Source organism: Myripristis murdjan, chromosome 12 (assembly GCF_902150065.1).
Source record: "Myripristis murdjan chromosome 12, fMyrMur1.1, whole genome shotgun sequence".
In the NCBI taxonomy this organism is placed as follows: Eukaryota; Metazoa; Chordata; class Actinopteri; order Holocentriformes; family Holocentridae; genus Myripristis; species Myripristis murdjan.
Genome location: NC_043991.1, coordinates 32,246,238 through 32,269,125, shown reverse-complemented (window position 1 = coordinate 32,269,125; position 22,888 = coordinate 32,246,238).

Here is a 22,888-nt window from a genome sequence, read left to right as displayed (position 1 = left end):
TTGTTTGTAATATGAAACAAAGCAAGATGAGTAAAACCTCTGATTGTAAACACTTACATTCAAAGTGGTGATGCCACTGCACACTGGTCCTGTGGTCCTGGTCTGCATTCCAGTTAGTGGAGGATGGTGACTGGCAAACCTCATGTCTCATGTCATTTTGGCTTTGGCTGGCAGAACTTTGATGGGTCCAGTCCAGTCCAGTCCACTACTTGACTCAGTCATCGAGCTCCAGCGCTTATGAGAGAAGTCCTGAATCACCCAACTTATTAGCTAGTTTAGCTAGTACTACCGGTAGCAGTACAGCTGATGCCTGTATCACGAAGCAAGCTCAGTTTTCCCTGGATCTCTCAGACCTATCCGGCTACACTAATCGGGATCATGGTGATCGGGGATAACCGGTATCACGACATTGGTTATCAACTCGCTCAGTCGATCCAGGTTTGCCTCATCAAGAGCCGTGAATGCGCACATATAAGGGGCGGAGTCTGAGGCAGCTGACCAATTACAAACATGAGCAACAAGGAAAAACACAGCGTGTTTCACGGCGGATGAGCAGGATGTTATACTGGAAGAGTATGAGGAGGGAAAACAAAATTGACATAGCAAATTTATATAGTAGCCTAGCGTTACAGACTCGGAACACAATTGCTGACTTGACAGTAGATTATAAAGCTTTTGGATGGCATTACCACCTATTCACCAAACAGAACAGTCAGGTAAGTTTCAATTGTCTAACATTAGATGTTCAAGTTAATGAAAAGAATAACGTCCACTCTTGCTCTGTTGTGGATCAATATCTATAGATGGTGTGGTGGCTGGTAGCCTACTACAGTAGGCTTTCTTCTTGACAGATAGCTCTGGCAGAGAAACACTAGGCCTAGCGTTCAGGATTAGGCAGCTAAATTTATAGATTTCTAGCAACTTGGCAGTTTGAAGTGGATGATAAAAAGCGCTTACAAAACTTGCAAGAATATATATATATATATATATATATATATATATATATATATATATAGGCAGGGAGCAGGGGTAATTCACCACTCGCTCCGCACCGGAGCGATGGAACGGCAATAAAGAAACCCGCACCACCGCACCGCGTTAAATAACGACGCACCGCTCCTCGCTCGCTCCAGCTCCGCACCGCACATGTACTCTGGGAGGGAAGCAAATCTGGGTGGCGCAACCCCTCCAGTCATTTCAACTGCACCTGCACCACCAAGAAAAAAAATGTACAACAACTTGAAAGAAAACTTCCAGGCTACAGCAGCGCACTGACATAGATTGTGTAACAAAGCGAAGAGTTGCCACTACGGCTGGGCGATAGGGACCAAAAGTCATATCCCGATATATTTAGGCTAAATATCGATATACGATATGTATCCCGATATTTTTTCCGCAAAGTGAGAGCAAATGTTCAGTCAAAGTCAAAGCCAAATATGACATGTTACAAGTAGTTTTACTGACACCGGGTATTTCAGTGAACAGTTGCAAAATAAAATGCAGAAATAATAAACAGGTTTCTTCACCTGGTTCATGAATAAATGCTCAACTGTTCAAATAACAATAAAATGTAAACATACATACTGTATAACAACAGGAGTATCTTTTTTGAAATTAAAGCTCCGTACGGTGCACATTTAAATAAAAATATATCTTAAATAAAAACAGCCTATAAACTTAAATAGGTCAATCTTTTTCTGAAATAAATATATTCAAAGAGACAAAAGTACAATATCAACTTTTTTTTTTTTAGTTTGACAACTATAAATGGCTTATTAAAATCAAATTACAGATTTTCTTCTCCTTTCTAACAAATCCACAGATGCAAATAATGAACATTACAAAAGAACAAAATATGACAAACCCTACTAAGGGCAGCATTTTTATATAAAGAAAGAACAAAATAAAGTGCTCAGTTTAAGAAAAAAAATGTAAACATCAACTTGAGATTACCTTTTCCATTTTGTTAACTCAATTTCTTATCTGAACAGTCTCAACCAGTTGCACAAGAAACAGACTATCAACTCAATAAACATTTTCCCCACAGTAGTGCTGTCTTGAGGTAGACATTAGAAGACAGACAAGCGTGTCCTCCTTCATTTAAAGATTTTGTGCGAGAAACACCAGCCTGTCAACAGCATCCGGCTTCAGAGATGCTCTGTGGCAGGTCACGATATTGCCAATGCAGCTGAAAACCCTTTCAGAGGGTGAACTGGTAGCTGGTACCAAGAGATACTTTTTTGCCAGGTGGCTCAGAGCTGGAAGACAAGTTCAACTTGAGTGCGCATGTGCGACCGTACATGCAGCCTGTTGCAAGCGCTCGTTTTCTAACGTTTTCCTATTTTTTAACTATCTTTTAACTTACTTACTCAAGTACTTTGTTCCTACTACCTACTAAGCCATTCCCTCTCCGAACATGTTGGTGGAGGGAGCTTTAGTCTTTTTACTAGCAGTGTGTATACTTTTTACACTCTGCCGGGCGCAGCAAACACACGGCCGCTTTGTTTACACTAGAGAACAGCTGATCGCTATGAAGCCGGCCGGCATAGCGACCAGATCGGCAGACATCCCCGAGGAGATCTGGAGGAGAACACACCGGGGTTGCAGAGGAAAGAAGAACCAGCGGAGAAGAGAAACGAGAAGGAGACTTATGGAGAATAAGTCACCGTGGCAACGACGGCACACATGCATGCAGCAGCTGATGGCTCCCTCAATTTCAACAAAAAGAGGAGCGATTCTTCCGTTTTTACTGCTGAGAATCGTACCACTTGCGTGTGTATTACTTATGACAGTAATACACTCCTCAATATCAGGAAAGGAAGTGCAAAAATTGCACTGAGTGCCGCGGACCTTGGGATTATATCTGCTCTCGGCATCTTAAGATCCAAAGACCAGGGCGTTCGGATCGGACGTCATCGCGGGCGGTGTAGTCGACGCAGGAGGAGGGGGAGGCGAGCCGGGGTGCGACTGAGGCTGAGTAGGCTTGGACCCAAGGCTGTGCTGCTACCCAGCCTACTCCTGGCTAATGTCCGATCACAGGAGAACAAAATGGATGAGATACGGCTCAGGCTGACCCAGCAGGGAGAGATCAGACACTGCGGCGTTCTCATCCTAACAGAGACGTGGCTCCATGAAAACATACCGGATGAGGCTTTAACACTGGACGGGCGGAGCCTGTTCCGGGCCGACAGAACACAAGACTCCGGTAAGACGAGAGGGGGCGGACTCTGTGTGTACATCAATGATGCTTGGTGCACAGGTGCAGTCAGAGTGGATGGAAAATGTTCACCTGACATTGAGTTTTTACTGCTCAGATGTTGGCCATATTACCTGCCTAGAGAATTCACCAGTGTGTTTGTTGCTGCTGTTTACATTCCACCGGATGCAAATTCAAAAAATGCACTCCAGGAATTGTATGAGGTCATCAGCAGTCACATGGCAAAACAGCCAGATGCTGTTATTATTGTTGCTGGGGATTTTAATCAAACACACCAAACAACTGTTCTGCCAAGATTCCACCAGCACGTCCACATCCCCACCAGAGGAAACAACACACTGGACCATGTCTACACCAATGTTCCTGGCAGCTACAGAGCCCTCTCTCGTCCTCATTTTGGCCAGTCAGACCGCATCTCCCTGCTTCTCCTGCCTACCTACATCCAGCTGACAAAAAGGGTCAAACCAACTGTAAAAACAGTCAAGGTGTCGACAGATGAAGCTACAGCAGCTCTACAGGACTGTTTTGAATGCACGGACTGGCAGATGTTCAGGGATGCTGCTACCCAGGAGAACCATATTGACCTTGAAGAATATGTATCATCAGTGACATCATACATCAGCAAATGTGCTGATGATGTGGTAAAAACAAGGACAGTTAAATCATTCCCTAATGAGAAAGCCTGGATGAATGGAGAGGTGAGAGCTCTATGTAGAGCCAAAAAAGCTGCCTTTAAGTCAGGTGACAAAGAAGCCTACAACACTGCCAGAGCAAAACTGAAAGCTGGCATCAAGGAGGCAAAGCGAAGGCATCAGCAGAGACTGGAGAGAGACCTCAACACCAACAACAGCAAAGACTTGTGGCAGGCGGTCAAAAATGTGACAGGCTACAAAAGCAGGAGTGCTCCCATCATGTGTGAGGCCACGTTACGAGACGAGCTAAACACATTTTATGCTCGCTTTGACCTCCTCAACAGGGAATCAGCTGTAAAGTCTACTCCGCCTCCAGAGGACCGGCCACTGTCTGTATCCACAGTGGATGTGAGGAAAGTCCTGCTGAAAGTGAATATGAGTAAAGCTGCTGGGCCTGACAACATCCCTGGCCGTGTACTAAAAACATGTGCCAACCAGCTAGTAGATGACATTACCGACATTTTCAACATATCACTGTCACACGAGAGTGTTCCCACCTGCTTCAAGACAGCCACCATCATCCCTGTGCCTAAAAAGTCTGCAGTGTCTAATCTAAATGACTACCGCCCTGTGGCACTCACCCCCATCCTGATGAAGTGCTTTGAGAAACTGGCTCTCCAGCACATAAAGAACAACATCCCTGCCAGTCTGGACCCTCAGCAGTTTGCATTCAGAACCAACAGATCCACAGAGGATGCCATCTCCACTGCTCTCCACTCAGTCTTCACTCACCTGGAGAAAAGCAGCACCTACATCAGAATGCTGTTTGTTGACTTCAGCTCAGCTTTCAACACAATCTCCCCCATGAAGCTGATTGGAAAACTGAACACTCTGGGCATCAGTACCACTCTCTGCAACTGGATACTGGACTTCCTCACAAACAGACCCCAGTCAGTTCGGATTGGCAGTCTCTCCTCCTCCACTCTAGGGCTCAAACCCTAACCCTAACCCTAACCGGAGCGCCCCAGGGCTGTGTGCTCAGCCCCCTCCTGTTCACGCTGTACACCCACGACTGCAACCCCCGACATGGAGAGAACTCTATTGTGAAGTTCATCGACCACCATCATCAGCCGGATTTCCAACAATGATGAGTTTTCATATCAGGAGGAAATCAACCATCTTGCAGAATGGTGCACAGACAACAACCTTCTGCTCAACGTCAGCAAAACCAAAGAGCTGATAGCTCTTTGCTGACCTCAGGTGCAATTTGGACACACACAAGCTTTCAGTCCTTGTGCTACTGGATCTAAGCGCTGCTTTCGATACAGTAGATCACACTATTCTTTTAAATAGACTCAGACACCTGGTCGGCCTCTCTGGCACTGTTTTTAAGTGGTTCACTTCCTATCTCACAGCAAGAAAATTCCTGGTAAGCTTGGATACGTGCTCCTCAAGAATACATGAGATAAAATGTGGTGTGCCCCAAGGATCAATTTTAGGCCCTATTCTTTTTAATTTATATATGCTCCCACTTGGCAGTGTCATCAGGAGACATGGGATCAATTTCCACAGCTATGCTGATGACACACAGCTGTATATTTCCATGTCTCCTGATGACACAGGGCCACTGGATGCCCTTTTTAACTGTATTTTAGACATCAAATCCTGGATGGCAGAAAATTTCCTGCAGCTCAACCAGGACAAAACTGAAGTTTTAATCATCGGTCTTGAGGCCCAGAGAGTGAAACTTTTACCAAAACTACAAACACTGTCTTTAAATCCATCCAATCACGTAAAAAATCTGGGCGTCATTTTTGACTCTGAGCTCAATTTTATTCCACACATTAAAAATGTTACAAAAACAGGATTTTATCATTTAAAGAACATAGCCAGAGTCCGCCCGTTTGTCTCTCGGGCAAATACAGAGATGCTGATGCATGCTTTTATCTCCAGTCGTATTGACTATTGCAATGCCCTGCTTTCTGGTCTTCCTAAAAGAAACATCACAAATTTACAACTTCTACAGAACTCAGCTGCACGTGTGCTGACGAGGACCAGAAGGCAGGCGCATATTACACCGGTTTTAGAATCACTGCATTGGCTCCCTGTATGTTTCAGGATCGATTTTAAGGTTCTCTTAATAGTTTTTAAATGTTTTAGGGGTCTTGGGCCTTCTTATCTTTCTGAATTGCTTTTACCTTATGAACCCTCGCGGACCCTCAGGTCCTCTGACACCGGCCTGTTATGTATTCCCAGAGTTAAAACACGAACACACGGTGAGGCATCTTTCCAGTTTTATGGCCCCCGATTGTGGAACAGCCTGCCGGAGGACCTGAGGGCCGCAGAGAACGTTGATATTTTTAAAAATAGGCTCAAGACCCACCTCTTTAATTTGGCTTTTAACCCATGCTCTTAATATGCTCTTTCTTTTAACCTGACTTTTATTTATTTAATGCTTTTTTATACCCTATACCTTTTGTTTTGGCTCTTACTTAAATGTTCTTATATGTTTATACATGCTTATTTTAGCTTTTATTGATGTTCTTATATATTTTTACTTTATATGTTTTTATTTCTCTATATACTTTTCTATATTCTTATTTTATATGTTTTCATACTTTTATCCCATATATCCAGTGTTTCCTCAGTGGGGGCCCTCTGCGCTGGGGGCTGTTCTCGGCTGGGGCTGGGATGTCTCTGCTCGTGGGGCACACCGGCTGGGGTGGGTGGGTGCTCTGTGGCTCTGTGGCGGTGCCCCGCTGCAGTGCCATGGGTCCTCTGCCTACATGTAGTTTGGTGGGCCCCTGAGCTGTGGCGTCCTGGCCTGGGCCGTGGGCAGCCCCCAGCACAGATGGCAGCGCTTCCTGACCTGGTTCCTCTGTACTCAGCCAAACAAACATTATATGTGTGTGTGTGTGTGTGTGTGTGTGTGTCTGTGTGTGTGCGAGTGTGTGTGTGTGTGTGTGTATCTATGTGTGTATATAAGAGAGAATCGTGGGGTGGGGGTTTAGAGGGTGGGGTGGGGAGGGGGGCGGGGGGTGTTTTTAACATGTAAAGCACTTTGTGCTACATGTCATGTATGAAAAGTGCTCTACAAATAAAGATTGATTGATTGATTGATTGATAGTTGATTTTCGAAAAAAAGAGGCAAAGACACACAACCTTGTCTACATCAATGGAGCTGAGGTGGAGCAAGTGAGCAGTTTTAAGTTCCTGGGAATCAACATAACAGAAAACCTGACATGGACTTCACATATCTCTGCCCTGGTTAAAAAAGCCCAGAAACGGCTGTATTTCTTAAGGAAACTTAAGAAAGCAAAATTCCCACGCCAAGTTCTTGTCAGCTTCTACAAAGGAGCGATTGAAAGCATCCTGACTGGAAACATCACAAACTGGCATGGGATGTGCATGGCCCAGGACAGGAAGACTCTGCAACAAGTGATTAAAACTGCCCAAAACATCATTGGCACCCATCTACCAAGCATCAGTGATACTGGGGAGGTGAAGTGCCTGCGCAGAGCCAAAAGGATCCTAAAAGACAACACCCACCCCAGCCACAGCCTGTTCACCCTGCTGCCGTCAGGCAAAAGATACAGAAGTATCCGCTGCCGTACCACCAGACTACAGAGCAGCTTCTTCCCTCAGGCTGTGAGACTACTAAATGCACCATCTGCACTCCTCCATGTTTAATAATTTTATTTTCTATACAATCAATTAATCAATCAAGAGGGAACCACACTTTAATTTCATTATTCAACCTGTTGTATAATGACAAATAAACTTCCTTGTATCCTTGTATCCTTGTATAAACCAAGTCTCCCCACCGTCACCATGGGCAACGTGAGGTCGCTGGCTAACAAAATGGATGAGCTAACAGCACTAGCCAAGAGTCAGTTGGAGTACCGGGAGTGTAGTCTTATGTGCTTTACGGAGACATGGCTGCACCAGGACATCCCCGACGACAACGTCTCCATCAGTGGCTTCCAGACTGTCCGGGCAGACAGGGACTGCACCAGGAGCAGTAAGCGGAAAGGTGGTGGTCTTGCCGTTCTAGTAAACAACAAGTGGTGCAACCCTATGCACATCACTATTAAAGAGCGCATTTGTAGCCCGGACATTGAACTTCTTGCTGTTGGTCTCCTTGCTGTTATCTGCCGCGGGAGTTTTCTCATGTTGTTATGGTGACTGTGTACATTACTCCATCCGCCAACCCGACCACGGCGTGTGATGTCATCCACTCCGCCATAGCCCGGTTACAGACTCAACACCCAAGTGCATTCATTGCCATCTCGGGTGACTTCAACCATGTCACCATGGACAAAACACTACCCAGCTTCACACAGTTTGTGAACTGCCACACCAGGGAGGAGAAGACACTGGACCTGCTGTATGCCAACGTGAAGGATGCATACAGCTCCTCTCCCCTTCCCCTGCTGGGCAGGTCAGACCACAATCTAGTGCACCTCAGACCCTCTTATGTGCCTCTGGTGAAGAGCCAGCCTGCGACCACAAGGACAGTGAGGAGATGGTCGGAGGAGGCTTATGAGACACTACAGGGGTGTTTTGAGGTCACAGACTGGCAGGCACTCTGTGAGCCGAACGGAGAGGACATAGACGGGCTCACAGAGTGCATCACGGACTACATCAACTTTTGTGTTGACTCCATTGTTCCAGCAGAGACGATAAACTGTTACCCCAACAATAAGCCCTGGGTAACAAAGGACATCAAAGCCATCCTGAACGACAAGAAGAGGGCGTTCAGGGCTGGCAACAAAGAGGAGGTGAGAGACATCCAGAGACACCTGAAGTGCAAGATTAGAGAGGCTAAGGAGGAGTACAGGAGGAAGCTGGAGTGGAAACTCCAGCAGAATAACACCAGAGAGGTCTGGAGAGGGATGAGAACAATCACCGGCTTCAGGCCGGCTGTTAGTAAAGGTACTGAAGGCAGTGTGGAATGGGCCAACGAACTAAATCTGTTCTTTAACAGATTTGATACAGCGGTCCCTGCACCCCCCACGCACTCCACCATCACCTCTATTGTTTGGCCCCTGACGACAGCTACTCCTCTCTCTCCCCCTCCCCCTCCTGACTGCCTCTCATCTTCCTGTGATGCCCTTCTCTCACCTCCACCCCCACCCATCCACCCCCATCTACAGTGTTCAACACAGCAGAGGATGTTAGAAGACAGCTGGGGAAACTTCACTCTGGCAAGGCTGCGGGCCCTGAAGGTATCAGTCCCCGGGTGCTCAGAGCCTGCGCCCTCCAGCTCTGTGGAGTTCTCCAGCATATCTTCAACATGAGCCTGAGTCTACAGAGGGTCCCTGTGATGTGGAAGACGTCCTGCATCATTCCCGTGCCGAAGACGCCGTGCCCCGGCAGCTCCAAAGACTACAGACCGGTGGTGCTGACCTCCCACATTATGAAGACCATGGAGAGACTCATCCTACAGCAGCTCCGGCCTCCGGACCCCCTCCAGTTCGCCTACCAGCCCCGACTAGGAGCTGAGGATGCCATCCTCTACCTGCTCGACCGTGTCTACACACACCTGGACAAGATGGGGGGCACTGTGAGAGTCATGTTTTTTGACTTCTCCAGTGCCTTCAACACCATCCGTCCGGCTCTACTGAGCGAGATGATGACGGCGATGCAGGTGGACTCCTCCCTTGTGTCCTGGATTGGGGACTATCTGACAGGCAGACCACAGTATGTGCGCCTACAGCACTGTGTGTCAGACAGAGTGGTCAGCAGCACCGGGGCACCGCAGGGGACCGTCCTCTCTCCCTTCCTCTTCACCCTGTACACCAGCGACTTCAACTACCGCACAGAGACCTGTCACCTCCAGAAGTTCTCGGGTGACTCAGCAGTAGTTGGATGCATCAGCAAGGGTGATGAGGTGGAGTAAGATAAGATAAGATATTCCTTTATTAGTCCCACAGTGGGGAAATTTCACGCATCACAGCAGCAAAGTGGATAGCAAGATACGAAGCACAATTACACAATAAACAGTATATACAGATAATAAGTACCAAAGAGCAATATAAACACTGTAAACAAGGAATGTAGAAAAATACTATGTGAACAATTTAAACAACAGAAGAAAATAACCCAAAACCTGGGGGACAACACACTCCACCGGAGGTTCAGGGTTAGTGTGAACCCATGAGACCAAGTGGCAGAACCTGACGCCCGGACCTGGGTCTCAGGAACTGTCACACTTGATCCAGCCTTATGGGATCACCCCTTCCCTCCCGTCTTTACGTGTGTGCAGTAGTGCAGTGTGTGTGTGTGTGTGTGTGTGTGTGTATGTGGGAGGGGGGGTGGGGGGTGGGGGGGTAGTTAAGGTGCTGAGAATGTGCATTCTAGTGCAGTCAGTGCAGTCCTGGAGAGTGTGTGGTCTACTGGGAGCACTGCTTGTTATAGAGTCTGACGGCTGCAGGAAGGAAGGACCTGCGATAGCGTTCCTTCACACACTTTGGGTGAAGCAGTCTGTCACTGAAGGAGCTCTCCAGTGTAGTTAAAGTGTCCTGCAGGGGATGGGAGTCGTTCACAATCATGGATGACAGCTTAGCCATCATCCTCCTCTCACCTACCACCTCCACTGAGTCGAGGGGGCAACCCAGGACAGAGCTGGCCTTCCTGATCAGTTTATCAAGTCTCTTTCTGTCAGCCGTCGAGATGCTGCTCCCCCAGCAGACCACTCCATAAAAGATGGCTGATGCCACCACGGTGTCATAAAAGGTCTTCAGGAGTGCACCCTGCACTCCAAAAGACCTCAGTCTCCTGAGCAGATAGAGTCTGCTCTGGCCTTTCTTATAAAGTGCAGTTGTGTTGTGTGTCCAGTCCAGTTTATTGTTCAAGTGAACACCCAGGTACTTGTAAGATGTCACTATCTCAATATCCGTTCCCTTGATGTTCACCGGTGTCGGGGGGCAGAGTGCTCGTCTGTGGAAATCCACCACCAGTTCTTTGGTTTTCCCCGCGTTGATCTGGAGGCAGTTCCGCTGGCACCAGTCCACAAAGTCCTGTGTCAGTTCTCTGTACTCTCCGTCGTCCCCATCTGTGATGAGGCCGACGATTGCAGAGTCGTCAGAGAACTTCTGCAGGTGACAAGTGGGTGTGCTGTATGAGAAGTCTGCAGTATAGAGGGTGAAGAGGAAATGAGCCAGGACCGTTCCCTGCGGGGCCCCCGTGCTGCAGACAACCGTGTCGGACACACAGTCCCGGGTCCTCACATACTGTGGACGGTTGGTGAGATAGTCCAGAATCCGTGTGTGAGGTGATGGTCCACCCCGGTGTGTTCCAGCTTGTCTCTCAGAAGTACAGGCTGTATGGTATTAAAAGCACTGGAGAAGTCAAAAAACATGATTCTCACAGTGCTCCCAGGTTTCTCCAGGTGAGAGAGAGCTCGGTGTTGGAGGAAGATCACAGTGTCATCCACCCCAATGCCAGGCTGGTAGGCAAACTGAAGTGGATCCAGTGATGGTCCCACCAGGAGGCGGAGATGAACAAGGACCAGCCGCTCCAGGGTCTTCATCAGGTGTGATGTTAGCGCCACCGGCCTGTAGGTGTTGAGATCCTTGGGGTGCGGAGTCTTGGGCACAGGTACCATGCAGGATGTTTTCCACAGCTGTGGCACTCTCCTCAGCTTCAGGCTCAGGTTGAACATGTGCTCAACAATCCCGCACAGCTGATCTGCGCAGGACTTGAGCAGTCTGGAGCTGATGCCGTCTGGACCTGCAGCCTTTCTTGCCTTGATCCTCCGGAGCTGGTTTCTCACCTGGGTCGTTGTGAGAGACAGGTTGGAGCAGGGGGGGCTGTGTGCTGGAGGGTATGAGTGGGGGGTTGGGTTGATGAGGTGAGAAGTGGGGGGTGGCTGTGAGCTGAGTGTTGCAGAGGGGGAAGGGGAGGAATTTGGGCAGTTAACACTGGGTGCAGAAAGGGGGGGCTGCAGCATGGAGGACTGGCTGGGGGAGGGGCAGATGACTGATCAAATCTATTGAAGAATAAGTTCAGATCATTAGCCCACTTTTGGTCCCCCGTAGCTTGGGAGTCAGGTTTCTTGTTACTAACAGCTAACAGTTCAATGTCCCTGCAGCAGAGCTGTTCTTTAATAGTGATGTGCCCAGAGTTACACCATCTATCGTTCACAAACACTGCCAGCCCTCCTTTCCTCTTACCGCTCTCCCTCGTCCTGTCCGCCCACACAAGCTTGAAGCCATCCAGGTCCGCGACCGTGTCTGGGGTCAGCTCAGTCAGCCATGTTTCCGTAAACATCATGATGCTGCACTCCCGGTAGTCCCTCTGGTGCCGAGTCAGCGCCGCTAACTCGTCCATCTTATTGGGAAGAGATCTTACATTCCCCATGATGATGGACGGGAGGACGGGTCTGTATCTCCTCCTTCTAGCGCGGCGAGCAGCTCCGGCACGGCTCCCCCGTCTCCTCCTCTTCAACTCCCTGGGAACGTCGGGCCTCTCGTGGGGCAGCACCGCGGTGCCACGGAGGGCCAACAGCTGATCCCTACTGTAAACAATGGGGTCCCGTACGCGGTCCCCAGACACGGACGAAAAAAGTAAAAAAAACAAAAGAAAGACCAGAACAAACACGGCGACTTTGGTCTCCATAGTGCACTGATCAGTTAAAGAAACCAATAAATAATTAAATAGAAATAAAAGTTAAGATTAAACTAGAAAAAAATGGAAAAAAACGTTCAAGTGAACGGGAGCTGCTGCAACAAGCTGCCACTAGAGCGGCGCCATCTTGAATATCAGTACAGGACTACTGTGAGCAACTTTGTCACATGGTGTGCGCAGAACAATCTACAGCTCAATGTGACAAAGACCAAGGAACTGGTGGTGGACCTGAGGAGGACCAAAGTGCCGGTGACCCCTGTTTCCATCCAGGGGGTCAATGTGGACATTGTTGAGGACTACAAGTACCTGGGGGTTCACATTGATAATAAACTGGACTGGTGGAAGAACACTGATGCCCTGTACAAGAAGGGCCAGAGCCGCTTCTTTTTTCTGAGGCGGCTGAGGTCCTTCAACATCTGCAGGACTATGCTCAGGATGTTTTATGAGTCTGTGGTAGCCAGTGCTATCCTCTATGCTGTAGTGTGCTGGGGCAGCAAGCTGAGGGTAGCAGACGCTAACAGACTCAACAGACTGATCCGCAAGGCCAGCGACGTTGTGGGAGTGAAGATGGACTCTCTGACAGTGGTGCTAGAGAGGAGAATGCTTCACAAGGTGAAAGCCATCCTGGACAATGTGTCCAACCCGCTCCATGACGTATTGGTCAGACACAGGAGTTCTTTCAGCACCAGACTGATTGCACCACGATGCACCACAGAGCGACACAGGAAATCATTCCTGCCTGTGGCCATCAAACTGTACAATTCCTCACTCTGAGTGTCAGACACTCTGAGTCAGTGGGCTGGCCCCATAAACTAACTCTTGTGCAAATTCCCTCTGTGCAATAATCCATATTCAATACCATACTTATGTGCAATAACCTGTGCAATAATCCATATTCAATACCATACTTATGTGCAATAACCTATAGTGCAATAACTCCTGTCCATGTTTGCACTTGTACATTTTTTCTTTCTTTTTATTCTATATATATATATATATATATACACTACTCACAAAAAGTTAGGGATATTCGGCTTTCGGGTGAAATTTCAGGATGAACCTAAAATGCATTATAACCTTTACAGGTGAACTTAATGTGACCTTCTGTAAACTTTTGAATGCACATGTCCAACTGTTCAATGTTTCAGTACTTTTTGCACAAGTTGCTGTTCTCTAACAAGGAGTTTAACGGCAAAATTCACATCAGGTGTTTGATGCTCCAGTTCATCGAGGTCATATCATTAGGAAACGGCTGCTGGAGACTGGGGTTCCTCAGATGTAGTTGCCTGCACTTCCTCAGACCTGAATCCCATAGAAAACCTCTGAGATCAGCTGAGTCACCGTGTAGAGGCTCGGAGCTCTGTACCCCAGAACCTCAATGTCCTGAGGGCCGCCCTTCAAGAAGAGTGGGATGCCATGCCTCAGCAGACAATAAGTCGACTTGTGAACAGCATGAGATGTCGTTGTCAAGCTGTAATTGATGCTCAAGGGCACATGACAAGTTATTGACACTGACATTTTTTGTTGTGGTATACCCACCACTGTTGTTGGCTTTTGTTTCAAGAAATTGTTTGAGATGAGGAAATCAACAGTGCATGCTTCTACTTAAATGCCCTACTTTCATGATATAATATCACTGTAGCGGGCGGCACGGTGGTGCAGTGGTTAGCACTGTCACCTCACAATAAGAAGGTCTTGGGTTCGATTCCCACCCATGGTCCTTTCTGTGTGGAGTTTGCATGTTCTCCCCGTGTCTGCGTGGGTTTCCTCCGGGCACTCCGGTTTCCTCCCACCGTCCAAAGACATGCAGGTTAGGTGAACTGGAGAAGCTAAATTGCCCCTAGGTATGACTGTGTGTGTGAATGTCAGTGTTTGTTTGTCTGCCCTGTGATGGACTGGCGACCTGTCCAGGGTGTTTCACTGCCTTCGCCCTATGAGTGCTGGGATTGGCTCCAGCAACCCCCCACGACCCTAGTGAGGATAAGCGGTTTAGAAGATGAATGAGTGAATGAATGATATCACTGTAGCGTGAACTTTTTATATTTTCCATAAATTTCACCCAAAAGTGTAGTGTATATATATTTATATTTATATTCCTTTCTTTATTTTTCTTGACTATTTGCTCTTTTACTTTACACTTTGAGTGGGAGTTGTTATTGTAACAAAAAGTAATTTCCCCCTGGGATCAATAAAGTATTCTGATTCTGATTCTGATTCTGATCCTTCCACCACTTGAGGGGATCAGTGTCACTCTCTACACTTGCTGACTGCAAGTAACTTGACAGTTCATTTTCAATAGCCCCCCTCATGGTTGGTGCAGTGGTGGTAGTTGTGCGCTGCCTGAAGAAGCTTGCCAGTGTCTTCTTAGCTTTTGGTGCAACTGCTGCTTCTCCATCTGCAGGCTCAGGCACAGTGGGTACGCGTAGGTAAGGCGACAGCTGCTCTGATCAGCCAGTAGCGTCTCCACCTCCAAGACAGCTCTGTGCTTCAATGAATCGACTTTTTCACTTGGGATGTAGGTGGCCCTTAACCGTGGATCCACAAATGAAGCCATCTCCAATAGGTCAGTAGTGGCTGGGTCAGAATACTTGCCGTTTAGGTACTCAACAATGCTGGTCTTTATAAATTTGCAAAGCTCGCTGTCACCCTTTTCACATGCCAGGAGACTTTCGTTAAAAAGGTGCAGCACAGGTTTCACATATGATAGAGTGACGTACTCCTCACCTGACAAAGCATCGGTAAATTCCTGGAGAGGTTTTAGTACCTTTTGGACTGCTTCTAGGACCTCTAAGTCCTGCCAGCTAGGGACAAGGTGCCTGGTCTTTTGGTCACCAGACAGGACTTTAGCCAGTGCTCCTTCCTGCTCCAGGACTCTCTCTATCATCTGCTGCCTTGATCCCCAGCGTGTGGGAGACTCGGTTATGAGTTGGTGACTTGGCAGACCCAGCTGAATCTGGACTTCAGCAAGATGTCTCCTTTTCTTCCAGCTGTACGAAAAACAGCTAACAATTCTCTTGCACAGAGAAATGGCCCGGGTGACGCGCTTGTCTTTCATGCCATGTCCTGTCAGAATCATAAAAAACTATTAATCAAATGGGCTTATGTGAGAAATTTGACTCTGGTTTCACTTTAACACACTCGTACAGCTAAGTGCTTTCCAAAATCAAGCTTTAGACATATTCTACATTATGATATAGAATTATTTTCTTGTTTCATAGTTTATTTTTTTAATCAACACCAGTCTCAATCTTGTTGCTGTTCTTAGTATTTATGCTATTTTTTAATGCTACTTCATATTTTTAATCCACTAAAAACTCCACAGTGTTTAGGCCTATGTATTAACATTAGTTTCTATTTATTTTGCAGTTTGCTCTTTCAATCCTGACAAAAAAACTATAGTCTATCATAATAGCTAAATATATGTTACCTTGATGATATCAACAGGCTAACCAGCATTTTAAAGTCATAATTACCTCACCTTTACCAGCTGTAACATTAAAGTGGTAAACACATCAGTGCATCACTAATTCTTATCCAATAATCAAATAAATATGGTTATGAAATCTACAATGCTGTATTATAAGTGATTTTACTTTTAGCACTTTCAGTTTTGTGCTTTATTAATTTATTTAACCTCTATTTAACAATCAATTTTTCAATGAAGTCCTGGCCAAGACAGCAGAATAAAAAACAAAGTTGCAGACAGACACACAAAGGAAAAAATAACATTTTAATATGTTGTTGTTTAAAGTAAAATATCTGAATACTCCTTACAATACTGCACTCACCAATAGCCAAGTGTAGTCTGTGACCGAAGCACTGCATCCTCAGCCACTCGTTCAGCTCAACCGCTTTAACGATGTTGCTCCCGTTGTCGGTTGTTATAGCAACTATATGCTTTTCTCGGAGTTTCCAGCTTGCAATTGCATCCTGCAGGGCCTCAGCTATATGCTCACCGGTGTGATCCTGGGGGAAATAACTTGTTTGGAGACACGCTGTTTTCAGCTCCCAGTCTTGAATGAAATGAACTGTCACGCTCATGTATGGCTCACACGTCCTGCTTGACCACATGTCGCTGGTCAACGCAAAATGGGTCACGTTCGCGAGCTGGTCAGCAAGGCTCTGCCTGACTTCAGTGTACATTTGTGGCAGTGCTTCTTGTGCAAAGTAGTTGCGACTGGGAAGCTCATATCTCGGGTCCATAGTTTTCAGTAGCTTTTTGAATCCCACTTGTTGCACAGTTGCAACAGGGACCATATCTTTAGCAATGTGATAGGACACCGCTTTCGTTATAGTACACCACTTGTCACTTTTCTTTTCATAAGGCACACTGCGGGAAAATGAGGCTAGCAGTGGGCTTTGTTTCGGGGCTGGAGCTTTGTCGGGTTGTGCATGGCTTGCGGCTGGAGCTTCTGCAGCGCGCAGCTTCACACACTCTTTGTACTGTAGTTTGTGCCACTGTTTTAGGTGGTGAAAAAGATTTGTAGTGCTTCCACCCCCGGCTGTAACTTGTTTATGGCACTCCCTACAAATACAGTGATTTTGTTGCTCATCTGATACTGTAAATCCGAACCATCTCCAAATTACTGAGCCACTGCTTTTTCTTTTACTAACCAATTCCTCCTTCGCACGCTCCGCAGCCGTTGTTGCTTCCTCCATATTTGTTGGAGAGTACCAGAGTGTCTGTTCCTGCCCCTCCCCCCTCTGTGCATGACAGAAGAGGGGCGGGGGTGCGCGGAGCAGTGCAGAGCTCTGGGTCAGCAGCGCAGCAGAGCAAGGATCACAGCGCAAATTTGAACTATATCGATATACGCGATATAGTCTAATTCCATATCACATTTAAAAATATATCAATATAATTTTTATATCGATATATCGCACAGCCCTAGTTGCCACTCCGCTCTATTTTCACTGGCTAACAGCAGCACACTGGCTTAGCTTGTCTATTCAGAGAAGCGGTATCACGTCGCCTTATTTTTCAATCTATGTTATCACATGCATACTACTGCTCATTCATTGGTAGTTGAATTGTTAGGTCTGTTTGATAAGTAATTTACATTTTTAAATAATGATTTAATATATTGTTAAATGATTGGAGTTAAGCTTACTGGTAAACATCTACTCCTTCAAGATAATTTCTTATGTTCTACAAGTCATAAACATACACAAACAATACATACCGAGTGTTTGAGCAACATATCTCCTCTGGGCTACAAAAGATCCGTGGTAAAAAGTACTCTGTTGTTGTGGATGAGACTGATGCAAGAGACTGCAGTGTCTTAAACATCGTCATTTGTAAGTTAATGTGAATAGCCTGTATGTACAATGGTCAACACTCGGTTAACAATCGTTTAAGTTAAATGTGTGCATGCATTGACCCAAAATCAACCCTCAGGTGAAATAATTACTGATGCATCCTCTTGTCATTTTTGTTCAATCATTAATAACATATCATTTTCACCTTTTATTGCTATAACAACGCAATTGTTAAATAAATAAATAAATAAAGTGATGTTTATTTGTTACTTCAATTAATTTAAGATAATTTCTATTTCATTTGTGTGCATTTTAGTCATTAACATTAAAACACACTCTTTTTTGGTAGTAAAATAAGAGTAAAAGGTAAAAACGGAATTCCCAAAAATTAAAACGGAAAACATGGAATTTTCCAAAAATTAAAACGGAAAAAACGGTATTTGGGAAAAATTAAAACAGATTTCATAGGGCCCTATTAACATATAGAAACTCTGTACAGACTGGCATACTTAGTGCACATTTAACCAATTAATCTCTGTGAATGTTGTCTACATTTAAATTTAGAGCAAAGTTGTTCAAGACTACGTCTAAATATGATGAAGATGAAGTATGAATTAATAAAACCACATGAACATGTATATGAACTACAGTTGTGCATATTTACAGTTTACAGCCTTAATTCATTGTCTGAAAGGTTTGCCTATAAAATCAGTTGTGACTCAACTGTAGTGTAAGCATCATTCAGCAAACAGGCAAAAGGGCAGTTTAATGGGAGCTGTTTACAATACTTCACCTACGTTTTGCGCCTTGCTTTCCTTCCATTGCAGCCCTCTGCATCTGACTGAAGGTCTGATCGCCGTTCTGCTTCCCGGACTTTCTGTCTCCCTTCCTGATAATTATCTGTTTAAAACAATTAAAAAATCAAATTCACTGAATTTAATAATGGCATACAAAACAACTGACAAAAAACTTCTTTAAAAACATTTTCATATACATACCAGTTGTAAACATAACTCGAATATTCCATGTCATCCAGTCTGGCCCAGGACTGACTTGCTGCTTTATAGCTGTCTCTAGGGCCTTCCCTCTGAGAGCTGGCCACAGGCATACATTGTCTTTTACTCAAGCACCAGGCATCAACTCTACCTCATTGGTCTCCAAAAATTCAACTATTTTGAACATGTCTTTTCTGTTAGACACAAAATGTGTCACTAGTCTGTTGAGCTTGACTGAACTTTCCCTCTGTCTGAATAGTGTCAACTTTTAAAAGCAAATATAATGTTATTGATATCACAACTTCCGCTGCTTTCATGTGATGACCTGTGGTTGCAAAACATGAAATAGGTTAGGACAAGCAGCAGGATTCTAATATCAGTCAACTGTAGGTGTAACATGCACTCAGTTGCGAGTATATCAGAGACACCTGCGTCAATAGAGCAATTCTAATTCAATATCCTTGCGATAAATACAAACTTCATGGAATCAGCAGGTTCACAAAAGTGTCAACAAAACTTCCCTGGACTGATCCTGGTTTTACAGGCACAATGAAATGTGGTGAAAAGATTCTCAGAGAGCAGGTAAACTTAAACTTGTCTTTAGAATTATTTTGTTGAAAATAATTTAGCACAGTACAATAATTTTGGAGACTGTAGATTTTGATGCTGTTTAAGTATTGTGTATAACCTTACGCATGGCTGTATTATTTTGGCAGGTGTGCCCTTTAAACTGGCAACTGGCTGTGAATACTCTAAATGAGTTATCCCTTACAAGCTCCACTTTCAACTCACTTTATTCAGTTATCTCTCATAGAGTCAAATCTCTTTTAGTTATACATGTGCAAGAGAGGCATGGCCACATATTTCGTCTTATATGGCAACTTAACATACTTAACTATTTTGTCATCAGGTTTGTCAGCTTTAACATGTTTTGACAGATTACTTACAACATATATACCAAGCTCGGCAGAGTTTATGGGATAGTCAAAAAAGGGATCCTGCTGCTCATATTCCCTGTACACTACATGGGTTCCACCATCAGACAAAATAATATTTATCACTAAAGCTATACTGTTGCCTATTTTAACACAGCTTTCTTTCTCACATTTAATGTTAATTGCTGCAGACCCTATAACTGCCTCCTGAAACTGGGAAACATTTTTAAAACTGCCTGGTTTGGGGCCATCTTTGTGCTCTTTTAGTAAGGTTCCCTTTCCTTGCATTTTTTCATTCCTAGGGGGAACTGTTCATTTCTGAGAGTCTACGAATGACCTGAGACAAAGGATGATGTGGCAGGGTTTCCCCCAGTGCTTTATAGGCCTGGCGGGCCGCCAGGCTTTTCTTGCCCCCCTACCAGGCTAAGCGTCGCTTGTTTATTTATTTTAAATAGTTTTTTTATGCACCGGAAACAGTGATACCAAAGATGGTATATAGAGCTTTTAACCGCATCTGGTGATACGGTTGAAAGCGCAATGGCGACATCTTATGGTCGATACGTGAACACTTTCTTTTTCCGAAGTCGGAGGAGCACTGGATGAGACGATGAGCCCGCTCGTTCACCCCCAGGCCGAGGGGAGTGCATCCCCGGCGAGCCGACCGAGCCGCGGCTCGATGATGAGGCAGAGCCAGTGCAAGTTAGCACGGATGTTAGCACGTCGTCGGAGCAGAAATTACCAGGATAACGCCCACCAAGTTGCGCCGCTACGCGGAATATGGCAGGATTTTACATAAGTTGAATGAAATGTCGTTTTTGAGTGGAATGAACGTATGTCTGGCAAAGGCACAGAAGATTTCCAGCTACCGCAGCGCACTGACATAGATTGTGTAACAAAGTGAAGAGTCACCACTCTGCTCTATTTTCACTGGCTAACAGCAGTACACTGGCCTAGCTTGTCTATTCAGAGAAGAGGTATCACTCTGGCTTATTTTTTAATCTATGTTATCACAGGTGTGTTTGATAAGTAATTTACATTTTTAAAATAATAATAATAATTTAACATGTTGTTAAATTGTTAAATTATTGGATGGGCAGAGATTCGACATCGCAGTGGTCCTGAAGCATGCCAAAGATCTAACAGTTTTCTTACAACCCCAAGACAAACTAGATGCTTATAGTCATGTGGAAAGCATGTCACCATTCCAATATTTGCATCTATTAAAGGGGAAATGGCAACATGGTGTCCCTCATCAGCCATACTAATAAAGGAGGCATAAGTTCTGCGTGGACTGCTGACTTCTGGAAAGGTCATCCTGTGGTTGATCCAAACCCCAGTCCAAATGCACTTATCACATCCCGAATACCCTATATGTGACTTTATCCCCTTAATAAATGCTCTTGTTGGAGCATCACACACAACAGAGCCCACCCTGGGAAAAATTGCTTGCCTTTTATGACAAAGCCCTTGCCAAGATTTTGAAGTTCTTTCATAAGATGTCCCAGATATTCATTTAGTGCGGATGGCTTAGAGCTACCACAGAAGAGTGCAAGAATGACTGGTTTCTTTGAATAACCCTGAAGTAATCCCAACACAGGCCAGAACTGGTTGTACTTTTAAAGAGCGGCAAACCGTCGATGTTCAGTTGCAGTCTAAACATATGTCCATCTGGGAGCTTAGACCAGACTGTCTCAAAGATTCTACAAAATGACTGTAGTACAGTCATTTTGTAGAATCTTAGTATTAAAAGTATTTACCACCAGCTAGATCTTGAATATTATACACAGTTTTGGTTTGCAGTAAAGTTCGAGCATCTTTGGGTAGCAAAGGATGATATATTCTCAGAATTGTCAACAGATCAGTCAAAGCAACCTAAGAGACATTAAAGTTAACAGCCCATTCAGACAGAGACGCCCCTAAAGACTCCTCACATGTACTGTCATCTAAATCATCTGACTGCCCCCTTGAGTCTGCTGACTCAGATGAAGCAAACTCTGCCTCATCAGGCTCTGCCTCATCATACTGATAAAGCTCAGCTAAAGACTCATGTTCAACATCATTAATTTCACATTCAAAAGAAGCTAACAAGGCACTAACCTTTTTTACAGCTCGCTTTCTCACATTTCTCCTATCCATGCTTAAAAATTCTCATCAGTATCAGACCCTACACACATAGCAGTACCTCAAAGTGTGCTTTGTGCCGTAGTAGAATGGACTGCTACGGCAGGCAGGTTTATATGTCGAGCGCCGATCCATTTCCTGTTACCATAGCGGACTGCCGTAGCGGCCCATGCTTAAATTCGGGAAATTAGCAGTCCATTCTACTACGGCACAAAGCACACTTCGACGTAGCCACACAACGCCGCGAACAGGTGAGTGATTTTTTGCACTTTGGGCGCGTTGTTTGCATGAACAAGCAGACAATACTCTGAAATAAATACGAGGAATATAAATCCACCATCCAGGCAAAAAGCAACACAGTTGAAGCTGCAAGGAATGCTGGCAAAAAAATAAAAATAAAATAATCACCAACTGTGTCAATGCGTAAATTAGTGGGATTATAATCTGACTTCCCCACCATGACGGCGTGAGTAGATTTGACTATAGTAACATTTGCGTGTTCAATAAATGAATGTATCTCCCACTCAGCTGCAACGTAGCCCGATAAAAAGTAAGCCACCTTTATGGTACAGAAAAGCCAGGGTTAAGCCTGAAGTTAGCTCGCTAGGACGAAATCCAGCTTTATGGTACAGGACTCTGGGGTCTATTTCACGAAGGGTGAATTAAATAAGCCAGGATATAAGCCAAATCTAGGTTTGCTAAAGCCCGCCCCACACAGCCTGGTTTATTCCGTTCCACTAAAGCCAAGTTAGGCTGAGAAGGAGAGACTTTAGCGAGTCCGGATTGTGAAAGCCAGGCTGGTGCGCGATCACGTCTCCTTTCAAAAGACCATACCGGTCGATCGTAGATTCCTTGAACGTGACCAATCACGGAAGCGAAACAGAGGGCTGCGTCATTCAGTCTGGACGAGACTCAGCGCCTAATACAAGCATATGAGGAGGTAAAGGAGTTTATTAACCGTAAAGGCAATGAAATCTATATTCTCTTATTATATTAGTTTATTTATTTATTTATTTAATTTTTCATTTTCTTTTCGGCGTAGCCTACCTATTTTGCTGTTTATTTTATTCAATCTGCTCTTGCCTTTTACTGAAGTACTTT